Source organism: Oncorhynchus gorbuscha, linkage group LG03 (genome assembly GCF_021184085.1).
Source record: "Oncorhynchus gorbuscha isolate QuinsamMale2020 ecotype Even-year linkage group LG03, OgorEven_v1.0, whole genome shotgun sequence".
NCBI classification, from domain to species: domain Eukaryota; kingdom Metazoa; phylum Chordata; class Actinopteri; order Salmoniformes; family Salmonidae; genus Oncorhynchus; species Oncorhynchus gorbuscha.
The window spans coordinates 24,098,746-24,119,634 of NC_060175.1; the positions used below are offsets into that span (position 1 = coordinate 24,098,746).

General features: G+C 39.1%; 1 protein-coding gene across 1 annotated transcript in view; it reads right to left on the minus strand.

Annotated features, from left to right (window-relative positions):
- Positions 1-918: 918 nt before the first annotated feature.
- LOC124029030 (pleckstrin homology domain-containing family A member 6-like) overlaps positions 919-20,889 on the minus strand; it is a 174,352-nt gene continuing 154,381 nt past the window's right edge. Inside the window, exon 26 of the mRNA XM_046340897.1 lies at positions 919-2,569. The gene's annotated coding sequence lies outside the window, so the exon portion shown is untranslated. The remainder of the gene's footprint in view (positions 2,570-20,889) is intronic.

Here is a 20,889-nt window from a genome sequence, read left to right on the forward strand (position 1 = left end):
ACCAGATGGGATGGTGTATCACTGCACAATGCTGTGGTAGCCATGCTGGTTAAGTGTACCTTGAATTCTAAATAAATCACTGACAGTGGCACCAGCAAAGCACCCCCACACCATCACACCTCCTCCTCCATGCTTCACGGTGGGAACCACACATGCGGTTATCATCCGTTCACCTACTCTGCATCTCACAAAGACACAACGGTTGGAACCAAAAATCGCATGTTTGTACTGATCTGAGCAAAGGACAGATTTCCACCGGTCTAATATCCATTGCTCGTGTTTCTTGGACCAAGCAAGTATCTTATTCTTATTGGTGTCCTTTAGTAGTGGTTTCTTTGCAACAATTCGACCACGAAGACCTGATTCACGCAGTCTCCTCTGAACAGTTGATGTTGAGATGTGTCTGTTTCTTGAACACTGTGAAGCATTTATTTGAGCTGCAATTTCTGAGGCTGGTAACTCTAATGAACTTATCCTCTGCAGCAGAGGTAACTCTGGGTCTTCCTTTCCTGTGACAATCTTCATTAGAGACAGTTTTATCATAGTGCTTGATGATTTTTGCAACTTGAAGAAACTTCAACCTTCTTAACATTTTCCGGATTGACTGACCTTCATGTCTTAAAGTAATGATGGCCTGTCATTGATCTTTTGAGGTGTTCTTGAGTTAATATAGACTTGGTATTTTACCAAATAGGGCTATCTTCTATATTCCAACTCTACCTTGTCACAACACAACTTTGGCTCAAACGCATTAAGAAGGAAAGAAATTCCACAAATTAACTTTTAAAAAGGCAAACCTGTTAATTGAAATGCATTCCAGGTGATTACCTCGTGAAGCTGGTTGAGAGAATGCCAAGAGTGTGCAAAGCTGTCAAGGCAAAGGTTGGCTATTTTGAAGAATCTCAAATATAAAACATATTTTGATTTGTTTAACATAGTTTTTATGTCTTCTCTATTATTCTACAATGTAGAAAATTGTAAAAATAAAGAAAAACCCTGGGATGAGTAAGTGTGTCCAAACTTTTGACTGGTACTGTATGCATGGATTTTATCCAGACATTTAGCTATTGACGTACTGTACCACTGAAGAAAGGTCCTAGCAGTGAGAGGAGTAAGAGAAGACAGTGGCTTTATTGCTAAAGGTGTTTGGGCTTTACTTACGTCTAGATTCACAGTTATCAGAGTCAGAATGGGTCTTCCTGTAGACAGTCACACACATACACATACATGTTCCAACCAGCTCGGGGTGTAGGCAGAAGAGGGAACCAAAGGGGATAGCCAAGCCTGGAGAAGGGGCTGGGAGGCAGGCACAGTGTGTCAGGTAAGTGTTCAACAGGTGTGTTCCTCACCAGGGATGAGAGGGTTGGAAAGGAATAGAGAGGGGGGGGGCTCATCAAGCACTGCTATACACCCATGCCCTGACACCAGTGGATTGAGGTGGGAAAGAAGGGTGTGTGTGTGTTTATATATATGCCATTTAGCAGACACTTTTATCCAAAGCGACTTACAGTCATGTGTGCATACATTCTACATATGGGTGGTCCCGGGAATCGAACCCACTACCCTGGCGTTACAAGCGCCATGCTCTACCAACTGAGCTACAGAAGGACCACTGTGCGACTCTGTGCTTGCATACAGTACAGCTCTCCCACTAATAGCCTCTGAGGGTCAAGGGCTGTTTAACTGAGTTAGAGACAATGACCCAGGGGCCAATCAGAAACAAGACTATATGACCCAGGGGTCAAATAGAGAGAAGACCACATTGCTCTTAAGATGCCGTATTCTGTTCTGGTACCGTTCTGTTACTGTTACTACTTTTATCTCTTTATGGTTCTTGAACTACCCTCCGTTCACCTCCTTCTCCTCTGTGACCTTTTTCTGTTACACTAAACACATCAGTCTTTGATTTGTTCTACTACTCTCTGCACCAATAAAAACATTCCTCCATTCTTCCTAAAGTCCAGCTCAGCCAGTCCTCTTCCCTAATCATCTTAACTGAGATCTTAACTGAGATCTGAGCATCACATACAACAAGTGCCCTCATGAACTGTCTCACTGTCTTTTTAGCATGTCGGAGACCATGTTAGAGTAATGTACTGTATACACTCCATGCTCTATGGCTAGTTTAGTAGCTTCAAAAAATTGTGTACACTGAAAATTGTGAAAATTACAACATTGTGTTTTGTTTGCTTTTCCTGCCCTCATAGAGAAGCTCTTTTCTACCAGGCCTAGGCTGAGAGGAAGAGTGTAAGTGTGGTAATTGAAAGAGGGAGAGTGGGGATTGCTCTTATAGCAGCCCCTGGGGTGGGTGGGAGGTGTGCACATTAAGTTTAAGTTTCTCCATCATTAGTCTGTTTGGCTTGAAGACGTCCTCAGGTGGCCAACTTTCCAGACTTCCTGTGACAGCTTCCTTTTTCCTGTTGTGTTGTTGTGGAAGTCGTTGGGTTTATACACCGGCGGGCGTGCGGTCAGAGACGAAACAAAACCAGTTTCTTTGGGCTTATTCTTTATATTCCAGGGGATCCTCAGAAGGATGCTCCATCAAACCTAACGGCAGCCAGAGCTTGAGCTAGACATGAAAAAGGGAGAGAGGGATAGAGATAGACACAGAGACAGAGACAGAGACAGAGACAGAGACAGAGACAGAGACAGAGACAGAGACAGAGACAGAGACAGAGACAGAGACAGAGACAGAGACAGAGACAGACAGAGACAGAGACAGACACAGACACAGAGACAGAGACAGAGACAGACACAGAGACAGACACAGAGACAGACACAGAGACAGACACAGAGACAGACACAGAGACAGACACAGAGACAGACACAGAGACAGACACAGAGACAGACACAGAGACAGACACAGAGACAGACACAGAGACAGACACAGAGACAGACACAGAGACAGACACAGAGACAGACACAGAGACAGACACAGAGACAGACACAGAGACAGACACAGAGATAGACACAGAGATAGACACAGAGATAGACACAGAGATAGACACAGAGATAGACACAGAGATAGACACAGAGATAGACACAGAGATAGACACAGAGATAGAGATAGATACATACATAGGTGCAGAGATAGACACATAGATATACACATATATAGACACAGACACAGAGACAGACACAGAGACAGACACAGAGACAGACACAGAGACAGACACAGAGACAGACACAGAGACAGACACAGAGATAGAGACAGTGATATAGATAGAGACAGTGATAGATAGAGGGAGGACAGGAAGGAGAGAGAGAGAATACACTTTAACTCCAGTAAAACTCTTAAAAAACATTCAAACAGAGACACAATGAAAACTGAAAGCAAGGAAAGGAAATGCATCCGAACTCATATGAGATTCCATTCTGTTATGTCTTCATGTGACTCTAAATGCTCATTTGACCGCAGGACAACTCTCTGTGCTGCCTCATTTTCGTCAACCGCTCCAGGCCTGTTTGAACTAATCACAACTGAGAATCCTGTCGCACAGTACAGGAAGTGCCCCTGTTATGTGGGAGAGTGGTTATTGAAGGGATTCAATAGCTGTCACAACAATGATCATAGAAAGTCATGGAAGTATGTTTGGTGTGAGTATATGGACAATAGACCCTGAACATCATAAGCCAAGCAGAAAGACATTAGGTTTGATCCTAATACTACCCATGGACTTCAAGGTATTTTAAGGCATTGCAGTCTTGTGCTATTGGTGTATGTCTGCATTCAATTTGTTCATTTGGTTTTTGTAAGGACCATGTGTGATCCTGCCAATGTTTAAAAGTAAGGCGGATATCTTGAGTTGTTTTTGCCAAACACAATGAAAGGGAAATAAATCAGTATAGTTTTTGAGGTTTGATTTCATGACAAGAAATGACAAGAATGTCTTCTGGAGGGCTTATAAAGATAATGGTTGCATTACCGTCGCAACCACCCAGTGTTGATCCCTCAATATTTAAACTAACTCAAATATCTGGTATTCATCCCAGTCTGTACACATGATATGATAAAACTAAAGTGCTGACAGTCAGAGTGATCCTCTTCTTAACAGTTGAATGTGATGTCTGTTAGCTTCAAAGTCTGAAACAACAGTTTATCATTATTTGGGTTCATTGCTGAATATATGTTGGATGTGGCAGGCTGGCTTTATTCAACGTGTATAGATCTAAATTGACTGGTCCAAGGCAGAAAAATAGAGGCTGCATCCCAAATGCCACCCTAGTCCCATAGGCCTCTGGAAAAAATGGGGAATGGCGTGTCATTTAGGACACACATGGAGCAACATGAGGCATGCAGAGCCAAAACCACTGAGTGTTGTCAGTAATAACAGCTTAGCCCCACTGATCTGACCCTGTGATAATAGTAATAACAGTTTAGCCCCACTGATCTGACCCTGTGATAATAGTAATAACAGCTTAGCCCCACTGATCTGACCCTGTGATAGTAATAACAGCTTAGCCCAACTGATCTGACCCTGTGAAAATAGTAATAACAGCTTAGCCCCACTGATCTGACCCTGTGATAATAGTAATAACAGCTTAGCCCCACTGATCTGACCATGTGATAATAGTAATAACAGCTTAGCCCCACTGATCTGACCCTGTGATAATAGTAATAACAGCTTAGCCCCACTGATCTAACCATGTGATAATAGTAATAACAGCTTAGCCCCACTGATTTGACCCTGTGATAATAGTGATAACAGCTTAGCCCCACTGATCTGACCATGCGATAATAGTAATAACAGCTTAGCCCCACTGATCTAACCATGTGATAATAGTAATAACAGCTTAGCCCCACTGATCTGACCCTGTGATAATAGTAATAACAGCTTAGCCCCACTGATCTGACCCTGTGATAGTAATAACAGCTTAGCCCCACTGATCTGACCCTGTGATAATAGTAATAACAGCTTAGCCCCCCTGATCTGACCCTGTGATAATAGTAATAACAGCTTAGCCCCACTGATCTGACCATGTGATAATAGTGATAACAGTTTAGCCCCACTGATCTGACACTGTGATAATAGTAATAACAGCTTAGCCCCACTGATCTGACCATGTGATAATAGTAATAACAGCTTATCCACACTGACCTGACCCTGTGATAATAGTAATAACAGCTTATCCATACTGATCTGACTCTGTGATAACAGTAATAACAGCTTATCAATACTGATCTGACCCTGTGATAATTGTAATAACAGATTATCCACACTGACCTGACCCTGTGATAATAGTAATAACAGCTTATCCATACTGATCTGACACTGTGATAATAATAATAACCGTTTATCCACACTGACCTGACCCTGTGATAATAGTAATAACAGCTTATCCACACTGACCTGAAACTGTGATAATAGTAATAACAGCATATCCACACTGACCTGACACTGTGATAAAAGTAATAACAGCTTATCCTCACTGACCTGAGTCTGTGATAATAGTAATAAGAGCTTATCCACACTGATCTGACATTGTGATAATAATAGCTTATCAACACTGACCTGAGTCTGTGATAATAGTAATAACAGCTTATCGACACTGGCCTGACACTGTGATAAAAGTAATAACAGCTTATCGATACTGATCTGACACTGTGATAATAATAACAGCTTATCCACACTGACCTGACCCTGTGTTAATAGTAATAACAGCTTATCCACACTGACCAAACCCTGTGATAATAGTAATAACAGCTTATCCACACTGATCTGACCCTGTGATAATAGTAATAACAGCTTATCCACACTGACCTGACCCTGCAATAATAGTAATAACAGCTTATCCACACTGACCTGACCCTACAATAATAGTAATAACAGCTTATCCACACTGATCTGCCCCTGTGATAATAGTAATAACACGTTATCCACACTGACCTGACCCTGTGATAATAGTAATAACAGCTTATCCACACTGACCTGACCCTGCAATAATAGTAATAACACGTTATCCACACTGACCTGACCCTGTGATAATAGTAATAACAGCTTATCCACACTGACCTTACACTGTGATAATAGTAATAACAGCTTATCAACACTGACCTGACACTGTCATAATAGTAATAACAGCTTATCCACACTGACCGAACCCTGTGATAATAGTAATAACAGCTTATCCACACTGACCTGACACTGTGATAATAGTAATAACAGCTTATCCATACTGATCTGACCCTGTGATAATAGTAATAACAGCTTATCCACACTGACCTGACCCTGTGATAATAGTAATAACAGCTTAGCCCCACTGATCTGACCATGTGATAATAGTAATAACAGCTTATCCACACTGACCTGACCCTGTGATAATAGTAATAACAGCTTATCCACACTGATCTGACTCTGTGATAATAGTCATAACAGCTTATCCATACTGATCTGACACTGTGATAATAATAACAGCTTATCCACACTGATCTGACACTGTGATAATAATAACAGCTTATCAACACTGACCTGAGTCTGTGATAATAGTAATAACAGCTTATCCATACTGATCTGACACTGTGATAATAATAACAGCTTATCCACACTGATCTGACACTGTGATAATAATAACAGCTTATCAACACTGACCTGAGTCTGTGATAATAGTAATAACAGCTTATCCATACTGATCTGACTCTGTGATAATAGTAATAACAGCTTATCCACACTGACCTGACCCTGTGATAATAGTAATAACAGCTTATCCACACTGACCTGACCCTGTGATAATAGTAATAACAGCTTATCCACACTGACCTGACCCTGTGATAATAGTAATAACAGCTTATCCACACTGACCTGACCCTGTGATAATAGTAATAACAGCTTATGCATACTGATCTGACCCTGTGATAATAGTAATAACAGCTTATCAACACTGACCTGAGTCTGTGATAATAGTAATAACAGCTTATCCACACTGACCTGACACTGTGATAATAGTAATAGCTTATCCACACTGACCGTACACTGTGATAATAGTAATAACAGCTTATCCACACTGACCTGACCCTGTGATAATAGTAATAACAGCTTATCCACCCTGACCTGACCCTGTGATAATAGTAATAACAGCGTATCCACACTGACCTGACACTGTGATAATAGTAATAACAGCTTATCCACACTGACCAAACCCTGTGATAATAGTAATAACAGCTTATCAACACTGACCTGACACTGTGATAATAGTAATAACAGCTTATCCATACTGATCTGACACTGTGATAATAGTAATAACAGCTTATCCATACTGATCTGACCCTGTGATAATAGTAATAACAGCTTATCCATACTGATCTGACACTGTGATAATAGTAATAACAGCTTATCCATACTGATCTGACACTGTGACAATAGTAATAACAGCTTATCCATACTGATCTGACCCTGTGATAATAGTAATAACAGCTTATCCACACTGACCTGACCCTGTGATAATAGTAATAACAGTTTAGCCCCACTGATCTGACCATGTGATAATAGTAATAACAGCTTATCCACACTGACCTGACACTGTGATAATAGTAATAACAGTTTATCCACACTGACCTGACCCTGTGATAATAGTAATAACAGCTTATCCATACTGACCTGACTCTGTGATAATAGTAATAACAGCTAATCCACACTGACCGAACCCTGTGATAATAGTCATAACAGGTTATCCACACTGATCTGACCCTGTGATAATAGTAATAACAGCTTATCCACACTGACCTGACCCTGTGATAATAGTAATAACAGCTTATCCACACTGATCTGACTCTGTGATAATAATAACAGCTTATCAACACTGACCTGAGTCTGTGATAATAGTAATAACAGCTTATCCATACTGATCTGCCACTATGATAATAGTAGTAACAGCTTATCCACACTGACCTGACCCTGTGATAATAGTAATAACAGCTTATCCATACTGATCTGACTCTGTGATAATAGTAATAACAGCTTATCCATACTGATCTGACTCTGTGATAATAGTAATAACAGCTTATCCACACTGACCTGACCCTGTGATAATAGTAATAACAGCTTATCCACACTGGCCTGACCCTGTGATAATAGTAATAACAGCTTATCCACACTGACCTGACCCTGTGATAATAGTAATAACAGCTTAACCACACTGACCTGACCCTGTGATAATAGTAATAACAGCTTATGCATACTGATCTGACCCTGTGATAATAGTAATAACAGCTTATCCACACTGACCTGACCCTGTGATAATAGTAATAACAGCTTATCCACACTGATCTGACCCTGTGATAATAGTAATAACAGCTTATCCACACTGACATGACCCTGTGATAATAGTAATAACAGCTTATCCATACTGATCTGACTCTGTGATAATAGTAATAACAGCTAATCCACACTGACCTGACCCTGTGATAATAGTAATAACAGCTTATCCATACTGATCTGACTCTGTGATAATAGTAATAACAGCTTATCCATACTGATCTGACACTGTGATAATAATAACAGCTTATCCACACTGATCTGACACTGTGATAATAATAACAGCTTATCAACACTGACCTGAGTCTGTGATAATAGTAATAACAGCTTATCCATACTGATCTGCCACTATGATAATAGTAGTAACAGCTTATCCACACTGACCTGACCCTGTGATAATAGTAATAACAGCTTATCCATACTGATCTGACTCTGTGATAATAGTAATAACAGCTTATCCATACTGATCTGACTCTGTGATAATAGTAATAACAGCTTATCCACACTGACCGAACCCTGTGATAATAGTCATAACAGGTTATCCACACTGATCTGACCCTGTGATAATAGTAATAACAGTTTATCCACACTGGCCTGACCCTGTGATAATAGTAATAACAGCTTATCCACACTGACCTGACACTGTGATAATAGTAATAATAGCTTATCCACACTGACCGTACACTGTGATAATAGTAATAACAGCTTATCCACACTGACCTGACCCTGTGATAATAGTAATAACAGCTTATCCACCCTGACCTGACCCTGTGATAATAGTAATAACAGCGTATCCACACTGACCTGACACTGTGATAATAGTAATAACAGCTTATCCAAACTGACCGAACCCTGTGATAATAGTAATAACAGCTTATCCACACTGACCACACCCTGTGATAATAGTAATAACAGCTTATCCACACTGATCTGACCCTGTGATAATATTAATAACAGCTTATCCATACTGATCTGACACAGTGATAGTCATAACAGCTTATCCACACTGATCCGACTCTGTGATAATAGTCATAACAGCTTATCCACACTGACCTGACCCTGTGATAATAGTAATAACAGCTTATCCACACTTACCAAACCCTGTGATAATAGTAATAACAGCTTATCCATACTGATCTGACTCTGTGATAATAGTAATAACAGCTAGTCCACACTGACCTGACCCTGTGATAATAGTAATAACAGCTAATCCACACTGACCGAACCCTGTGATAATAGTAATAACAGGTTATCCACACTGATCTGACCCTGTGATAATAGTAATAACAGCTTATCCACACTGACCTGACACTGTGATAATAGTAATAACAGTTTATCCACACTGACCTGACCCTGTGATAATAGTAATAACAGCTTATCCATACTGACCTGACTGTGATAATAGTAATAACAGCTAATCCACACTGACCGAACCCTGTGATAATAGTAATAACAGGTTATCCACACTGATCTGACCCTGTGATAATAGTAATAACAGCTTATCCACACTGACCTGACGCTGTGATAATAGTAATAATAGCTTATCCACACTGACCTTACACTGTGATAATAGTAATAACAGCTTATCCACACTGACCTGACCCTGTGATAATAGTAATAACAGCTTATCCACACTGACCTGACCCTGTGATAATAGTAATAACAGCTTATCCACAATGACCTGACCCTGTGATAATAGTAATAACAGCTTATCCACACTGACCTGACCCTGTGATAATAGTAATAACAGCTTATCCACACTGACCTGACCCTGTGATAATAGTAATAACAGCTTAACCACACTGACCTGACCCTGTGATAATAGTAATAACAGCTTATGCATACTGATCTGACCCTGTGATAATAGTAATAACAGCTTATCCACACTGACCTGACCCTGTGATAATAGTAATAACAGCTTATCCACACTGATCTGACCCTGTGATAATAGTAATAACAGCTTATCCACACTGACATGACCCTGTGATAATAGTAATAACAGCTTATCCATACTGATCTGACTCTGTGATAATAGTAATAACAGCTAATCCACACTGACCTGACCCTGTGATAATAGTAATAACAGCTTATCCATACTGATCTGACTCTGTGATAATAGTAATAACAGCTTATCCATACTGATCTGACACTGTGATAATAATAACAGCTTATCCACACTGATCTGACACTGTGATAATAATAACAGCTTATCAACACTGACCTGAGTCTGTGATAATAGTAATAACAGCTTATCCATACTGATCTGCCACTATGATAATAGTAGTAACAGCTTATCCACACTTACCTGACCCTGTGATAATAGTAATAACAGCTTATCCATACTGATCTGACTCTGTGATAATAGTAATAACAGCTTATCCATACTGATCTGACCCTGTGATAATAGTAATAACAGCTTATCCACACTGACCTGACACTGTGATAATAGTAATAATAGCTTATCCACACTGACCGTACACTGTGATAATAGTAATAACAGCTTATCCACACTGACCTGACCCTGTGATAATAGTAATAACAGCTTATCCACCCTGACCTGACCCTGTGATAATAGTAATAACAGCGTATCCACACTGACCTGACACTGTGATAATAGTAATAACAGCTTATCCAAACTGACCGAACCCTGTGATAATAGTAATAACAGCTTATCCACACTGACCACACCCTGTGATAATAGTAATAACAGCTTATCCACACTGATCTGACCCTGTGATAATATTAATAACAGCTTATCCATACTGATCTGACACAGTGATAGTCATAACAGCTTATCCACACTGATCCGACTCTGTGATAATAGTCATAACAGCTTATCCACACTGACCTGACCCTGTGATAATAGTAATAACAGCTTATCCACACTTACCAAACCCTGTGATAATAGTAATAACAGCTTATCCATACTGATCTGACTCTGTGATAATAGTAATAACAGCTAGTCCACACTGACCTGACCCTGTGATAATAGTAATAACAGCTAATCCACACTGACCGAACCCTGTGATAATAGTAATAACAGGTTATCCACACTGATCTGACCCTGTGATAATAGTAATAACAGCTTATCCACACTGACCTGACACTGTGATAATAGTAATAACAGTTTATCCACACTGACCTGACCCTGTGATAATAGTAATAACAGCTTATCCATACTGACCTGACTGTGATAATAGTAATAACAGCTAATCCACACTGACCGAACCCTGTGATAATAGTAATAACAGGTTATCCACACTGATCTGACCCTGTGATAATAGTAATAACAGCTTATCCACACTGACCTGACTCTGTGATAATAATAACAGCTTATCAACACTGACCTGAGTCTGTGATAATAGTAATAACAGCTTATCCATACTGATCTGCCACTATGATAATAGTAGTAACAGCTTATCCACACTGACCTGACCCTGTGATAATAGTAATAACAGCTTATCCATACTGATCTGACTCTGTGATAATAATAACAGCTTATCAACACTGACCTGAGTCTGTGATAATAGTAATAACAGCTTATCCATACTGATCTGACCACTGTGATACTAGTAGTAACAGCTTATCCACACTGACCTGACCCTGTGATAATAGTAATAACAGCTTATCCACACTGATCTGACACTGTGATAATAATAACAGCTTATCCACACTGATCTGACACTGTGATAATAATAACAGCTTATCAACACTGACCTGAGTCTGTGATAATAGTAATAACAGCTTATCCATACTGATCTGCCACTATGATAATAGTAGTAACAGCTTATCCACACTTACCTGACCCTGTGATAATAGTAATAACAGCTTATCCATACTGATCTGACTCTGTGATAATAGTAATAACAGCTTATCCATACTGATCTGACTCTGTGATAATAGTAATAACAGCTTATCCACACTGACCTGACCCTGTGATAATAGTAATAACAGGTTATCCACACTGATCTGACCCTGTGATAATAGTAATAACAGTTTATCCACACTGACCTGACCCTGTGATAATAGTAATAACAGCTTATCCACACTGACCTGACACTGTGATAATAGTAATAACAGCTTATCCACACTGACCTGACACTGTGATAATAGTAATAACAGCTTATCCACACTGACCTGACCCTGTGATAATAGTAATAACAGCTTATCCACCCTGACCTGACCCTGTGATAATAGTAATAACAGCGTATCCACACTGACCTGACACTGTGATAATAGTAATAACAGCTTATCCAAACTGACCTGACCCTGTGATAATAGTAATAACAGCTTATCCACACTGACCACACCCTGTGATAATAGTAATAACAGCTTATCCACACTGATCTGACCCTGTGATAATATTAATAACAGCTTATCCATACTGATCTGACACAGTGATAATAGTCATAACAGCTTATCCACACTGATCCGACTCTGTGATAATAGTCATAACAGCTTATCCACACTGACCTGACCCTGTGATAATAGTAATAACAGCTTATCCACACTGACCTGACCCTGTGATAATAGTAATAACAGCTTATCCATACTGATCTGACTCTGTGATAATAGTAATAACAGCTAGTCCACACTGACCTGACCCTGTGATAATAGTAATAACAGCTAATCCACACTGACCGAACCCTGTGATAATAGTAATAACAGGTTATCCACACTGATCTGACCCTGTGATAATAGTAATAACAGCTTATCCACACTGACCTGACACTGTGATAATAGTAATAACAGTTTATCCACACTGACCTGACCCTGTGATAATAGTAATAACAGCTTATCCATACTGACCTGACTGTGATAATAGTAATAACAGCTAATCCACACTGACCTGACCCTGTGATAATAGTAATAACAGGTTATCCACACTGATCTGACCCTGTGATAATAGTAATAACAGCTTATCCACACTGACCTGACCCTGTGATAATAGTAATAACAGCTTATCCACACTGACCTGACACTGTGATAATAGTAATAACAGCTTATCCACACTGACCTGACCCTGTGATAATAGTAATAACAGCTTATCCACACTGACCTGACCCTGTGATAATAGTAATAACAGCTTATCCACAATGACCTGACCCTGTGATAATAGTAATAACAGCTTATCCACACTGACCTGACCCTGTGATAATAGTAATAACAGCTTATCCACACTGACCTGACCCTGTGATAATAGTAATAACAGCTTATCCACACTGACCACACCCTGTGATAAAAGTAATAACAGATTATCCATACTGATCTGACTCTGTGATAATAGTAATAACAGCTAATCCACACTGACCGAACCCTGTGATAATAGTAATAACAGCTTATCCACACTGATCTGACCCTGTGATAATAGTAATAACACGTTATCCACACTGACCTGACCCTGTGATAATAGTAATAACAGCTTATCCACACTGACCTGACCCTGCAATAATAGTAATAACACGTAATCAACTCTGACCTGACCCTGTGATAATAGTAATAACAGCTTATCCACACTGATCTGACCCTGTGATAATAGTAATAACACGTTATCCACACTGACCTGACCCTGTGATAATAGTAATAACAGCTTATCCACACTGACCTGACCCTGCAATAATAGTAATAACACGTTATCCACACTGACCTGACCCTGCAATAATAGTAATAACAGCTTATCCATACTGATCTGACCCTGTGATAATAGTAATAACACGTTATCCACACTGACCTGACCCTGTGATAATAGTAATAACACCTTATCCACACTGACCTGACCCTGCAATAAAAGTAATAACAGCTTATCCACACTGACCTGACCCTGTGCTAATAGTAATAACAGCTTATCCATACTGACCTGACCCTGTGATAATAGTAATAACAGCTTATCCACACTGACCTGACACTGTGATAATAGTAATGACAGCTTATCCACACTGACCTGACACTGTGATAATAGTAATAACAGCTTATCCATACTGATCTGACCCTGTGATAATAGTAATAACAGCTTATCCCTACTGATCTGACCCTGTGATAATAGTAATAACAGCTTATCCACACTGACCTGACCCTGTGATAATAGTAATAACAGTTTAGCCCCACTGATCTGAACCTTGTGATAATAGTAATAACAGCGTATCCACACTGATCTGACCCTGTGATAATAGTAATAACAGCTTATCCACACTGATCTGACCCTGTGATAATAGTAATAACAGCTTATCCACACTGACCTGACACTGTGATAATAGTAATGACAGCTTATCCACACTGACCTTACACTGTGATAATAGTAATAACAGCTTATCCACACTGACCTGACACTGTGATAATAGTAATAACAGCTTAGCCACACTGACCGAACCCTGTGATAATAGTAATAACAGCTTATCCACACTGACCTGACACTGTGATAATAGTAATAACAGCTTATCCACACTGACCTGACCCTGTGATAATAGTAATAACAGTTTAGCCACACTGACCGAACCCTGTGATAATAGTAATAACAGCTTATCCACACTGACCTGACCCTGTGATAATAGTAATAACAGCTTATCCACACTGACCTGACCCTGTGATAATAGTAATAACAGTTTAGCCCCACTGATCTGAACCTTGTGATAATAGTAATAACAGCTTAGCCCCACTGATCTGACCATGTGATAATAGTAATAACAGCTTATCCACACTGACCTGACCCTGTGATAATAGTAATAACAGCTTATCCATACTGATCTGACACTGATAATAATAACAGCTTATCCACACTGATCTGACACTGTGATAATAATAACAGCATATCCACACTGACCTGACCCTGTGATAATAGTAATAACAGCTTATCCACACTGATCTGACATTGTGATAATAATAATAGCTTATCAACACTGACCTGAGTCTGTGATAATAGTAATAACAGCTTATCCATACTGATCTGCCACTATGATAATAGTAGTAACAGCTTATCCACACTGACCTGACCCTGTGATAATAGTAATAACAGCTTATCCATACTGATCTGACTCTGTGATAATAGTAATAATAGCTTATCCATACTGATCTGACTCTGTGATAATAGTAATAACAGCTTATCCACACTGACCTGACCCTGTGATAATAGTAATAACAGCTTATCCACACTGACCTGACCCTGTGATAATAGTAATAACAGCTTATCCACACTGACCTGACCCTGTGATAATAGTAATAACAGCTTATGCATACTGACCTGACCCTGTGATAATAGTAATAACAGCTTATCCACACTGACCTGACCCTGTGATAATAGTAATAACAGCTTATCCACACTGATCTGACCCTGTGATAATAGTCATAACAGCTTATCCATACTGATCTGACACTGTGATAATAATAACAGCTTATCCACAATGATCTGACACTGTGATAATAGTAATAACAGCTTATCCACACTGATCTGACATTGTGATAATAATAATAGCTTATCAACACTGACCTGAGTCTGTGATAATAGTAATAACAGCTTATCCATACTGATCTGCCACCATGATAATAGTAGTAACAGCTTATCCACACTGATCTGACTCTGTGATAACAGTAATAATAGCTTATCCATACTGATCTGCCACTATGATAATAGTAATAACAGCTTATCCATACTGATCTGACTCTGTGATAAGTAATAATAGCTTATCCATACTGATTTGACTCTGTGATAATAGTAATAACAGCTTATCCACACTGACCTGACCCTGTGATAATAGTAATAGCAGCTTATCCACACTGACCTGACCCTGTGATAATAGTAATAACAGCTTATCCACACTGACCTGAACCTTGTGATAATAGTAATAACAGCTTATGCATACTGATCTGACCCTGTGATAATAGTAATAACAGCTTATCCACACTGACCTGACCCTGTGATAATAGTAATAACAGCTTATCCACACTGATCTGACTCTGTGATAATAGTCATAACAGCTTATCCATACTGATCTGACACTGTGATAATAATAACAGCTTATCCACACTGATCTGACACTGTGATAATAATAACAGCATATCCACACTGACCTGACCCTGTGATAATAGTAATAACAGCTTATCCACACTGATCTGACATTGTGATAATAATAATAGCTTATCAACACTGACCTGAGTCTGTGATAATAGTAATAACAGCTTATCCATACTGATCTGCCACTATGATAATAGTAGTAACAGCTTATCCACACTGACCTGACCCTGTGATAATAGTAATAACAGGTTATCCACACTGATCTGACCCTGTGATAATAGTAATAACAGCTTATCCACACTGACCTGACCCTGTGATAATAGTAATAACAGCTTATCCACACTGACCTGACCCTGTGATAATAGTAATAACAGCTTATGCATACTGATCTGACCCTGTGATAATAGTAATAACAGCTTATCCACACCGACCTGACCCTGTGATAATAGTAATAACAGCTTATCCACACTGATCTGACCCTGTGATAATAGTAATAACAGCTTATCCACACTGACATGACCCTGTGATAATAGTAATAACATCTTATCCATACTGATCTGACTCTGTGATAATAGTAATAACAGCTAATCCACACTGACCTGACCCTGTGATAATAGTAATAACAGCTTATCCATACTGATCTGACTCTGTGATAATAGTAATAACAGCTAATCCACACTGACCGAACCCTGTGATAATAGTAATAACAGGTTATCCACACTGATCTGACCCTGTGATAATAGTAATAACAGCTTACCCACACTGACCTGACACTGTGATAATAATAATAACAGTTTATCCACACTGACCTGACCCTGTGATAATAGTAGTAACAGCTTATCCATACTGATCTGACTCTGTGATAATAGTAATAACAGCTTATCCACACTGACCGAACCCTGTGATAATAGTCATAACAGGTTATCCACACTGATCTGACCCTGTGATAATAGTAATAACAGCTTATCCACACTGACCTGACCCTGTGATAATAGTAATAACAGCTTATCCACACTGACCTGACACTGTGATAATAGTAATAATAGCTTATCCACACTGACCGTACACTGTGATAATAGTAATAACAGCTTATCCAAACTGACCTGACCCTGTGATAATAGTAATAACAGCTTATCCACACTGACCTGACCCTGTGATAATAGTAATAACAGCGTATCCACACTGACCTGACACTGTGATAATAGTAATAACAGCTTATCCACACTGACCTTACACTGTGATAATAGTAATAACAGCTTATCCACACTGACCTGACACTGTGATAATAGTAATAACAGCTTATCCAAACTGACCGGACCCTGTGATAATAGTAATAACAGCTTATCAACACTGACCTGACACTGATAATAGTAATAACAGCTTATCCATACTGATCTGACACTGTGATAATAGTAATAACAGCTTATCCATACTGATCTGACACTGTGATAATAGTAATAACAGCTTATCCATACTGATCTGACCCTGTGATAATAGTAATAACAGCTTATCCACACTGACCTGACCCTGTGATAATAGTAATAACAGCTTATCCACACCTATCTGACCCTGTGATAATAGTAATAACAGCTAATCCACACTGACCTGACCCTGTGATAATAGTAATAACAGACTATCCATACTGATCTGACTCTGATAATAGTAATAACAGCTAATCCACACTGACCGAACCCTGTGATAATAGTAATAACAGCTAATCCACACTGACCGAACCCTGTGATAATAGTAATAACAGCTTATCCACACTGACCTGACCCTGTGATAATAGTAATAACAGCTTATCCACACTGACCTGACCCTGTGATAATAGTAATAACAGCTTATCCACACTGACCTGACACTGTGATAATAGTAATAACAGCTTATCCAAACTGATCTGACACTGTGATAATAATAACAGCTTATCCACACTGACCTTACACTGTGATAATAGTAATAACAGCTTATCCACACTGACCTAACACTGTGATAATAGTAATAACAGCTTATCCAAACTGACCGAACCCTGTGATAATAGTAATAACAGCTTATCCACACTGACCTGACCCTGTGATAATAGTAATAACAGCTTATCCACACTGATCTGACTCTGTGATAATAGTGATAACAGCTTATCCATACTGATCTGACACTGTGATAATAATAACAGCTTATCCACACTGACCTGACCCTGTGATAATAGTAATAACAGCTTATCCACACTGAACACACCCTGTGATAATAGTAATAACAGCTTATCCACACTGATCTGACCCTGTGATAATATTAATAACAGCTTATCCATACTGATCTGACACAGTGATAATAGTCATAACAGCTTATCCACACTGATCTGACTGTGTGATAATAGTCATAACAGCTTATCCACACTGACCTGACCCTGTGATAATAGTAATAACAGCTTATCCACACTTACCAAACCCTGTGATAATAGTAATAACAGCTTATCCACACCTATCTGACCCTGTGATAATAGTAATAACAGCTTATCTACACTGACCTGACCCTGCAATAATAGTAATAACACGTTATCCACACTGACCTGACCCTGTGATAATAGTAATAACAGCTTATCCACACTGACCTGACCCTGTGATAATAGTAATAACAGCTTATCCACACTGACCTGACACTGTGATAATAGTAATAACAGCTTATCCAAACTGATCTGACACTGTGATAATAATAACAGCTTATCCACACTGACCTTACACTGTGATAATAGTAATAACAGCTTATCCACACTGACCTAACACTGTGATAATAGTAATAACAGCTTATCCAAACTGACCGAACCCTGTGATAATAGTAATAACAGCTTATCCACACTGACCTGACCCTGTGATAATAGTAATAACAGCTTATCCATACTGATCTGACACAGTGATAATAGTCATAACAGCTTATCCATACTGATCTGACACTGTGATAATAGTAATAACAGCTTATCCACACTGACCTGACCCTGTGATAATAGTAATAACAGTTTAGCCCCACTGATCTGACCATGTGATAATAGTAATAACAGCTTAGCCCCACTGATCTGACCATGTGATAATAGTAATAACAGCTTATCCACACTGACCTGACACTGTGATAATAGTAATAACAGCTTATCCAAACTGACCGAACCCTGTGATAATAGTAATAACAGCTTATCCACACTGACCTGACCCTGTGATAATAGTAATAACAGCTTATCCACACTGATCTGACTCTGTGATAGTCATAACAGCTTATCCATACTGATCTGACACTGTGATAATAATAACAGCTTATCCACACTGATCTGACACTGTGATAATTATAACAGCATATCCACACTGACCTGACATTGTGATAATAATAATAGCTTATCAACACTGACCTGAGTCTGTGATAATAGTAATAACAGCTTATCCATACTGATCTGCCACTATGATAATAGTAGTAACAGCTTATCCACACTGACCTGACCCTGTGATAATAGTAATAACAGCTTATCCATACTGATCTGACCCTGTGATAATAGTAATAACAGCTTATCCACACTGACCTGACCCTGTGATAATAATAATAACAGCTTATCCACACTGACCGTACACTGTGATAATAGTAATAACAGCTTATCCAAACTGACCTGACCCTGTGATAATAGTAATAACAGCTTATCCACACTGACCTGACCCTGTGATAATAGTAATAACAGCGTATCCACACTGACCTGACACTGTGATAATAGTAATAACAGCTTATCCACACTGACCTTACACTGTGATAATAGTAATAACAGCTTATCCACACTGACCTGACACTGTGATAATAGTAATAACAGCTTATCCAAACTGACCGGACCCTGTGATAATAGTAATAACAGCTTATCAACACTGACCTGACACTGATAATAGTAATAACAGCTTATCCATACTGATCTGACACTGTGATAATAGTAATAACAGCTTATCCATACTGATCTGACCCTGTGATAATAGTAATAACAGCTTATCCACACTGACCTGACCCTGTGATAATAGTAATAACAGCTTATCCACACCTATCTGACCCTGTGATAATAGTAATAACACGTTATCCACACTGACCTGACCCTGTGATAATAGTAATAACAGCTTATCCATACTGATCTGACTCTGTGATAATAGTAATAACAGCTAATCCACACTGACCTGACCCTGTGATAATAGTAATAACAGCTTATCCAAACTGACCGAACCCTGTGATAATAGTAATAACAGCTTATCCACACTGACCTGACCCTGTGATAATAGTAATAACAGCTTATCCACACTGATCTGACTCTGTGATAATAGTGATAACAGCTTATCCATACTGATCTGACACTGTGATAATAATAACAGCTTATCCACACTGACCTGACCCTGTGATAATAGTAATAACAGCTTATCCACACTGAACACACCCTGTGATAATAGTAATAACAGCTTATCCACACTGATCTGACCCTGTGATAATATTAATAACAGCTTATCCATACTGATCTGACACAGTGATAATAGTCATAACAGCTTATCCATACTGATCTGACACTGTGATAATAGTAATAACAGCTTATCCACACTGACCTGACCCTGTGATAATAGTAATAACAGTTTA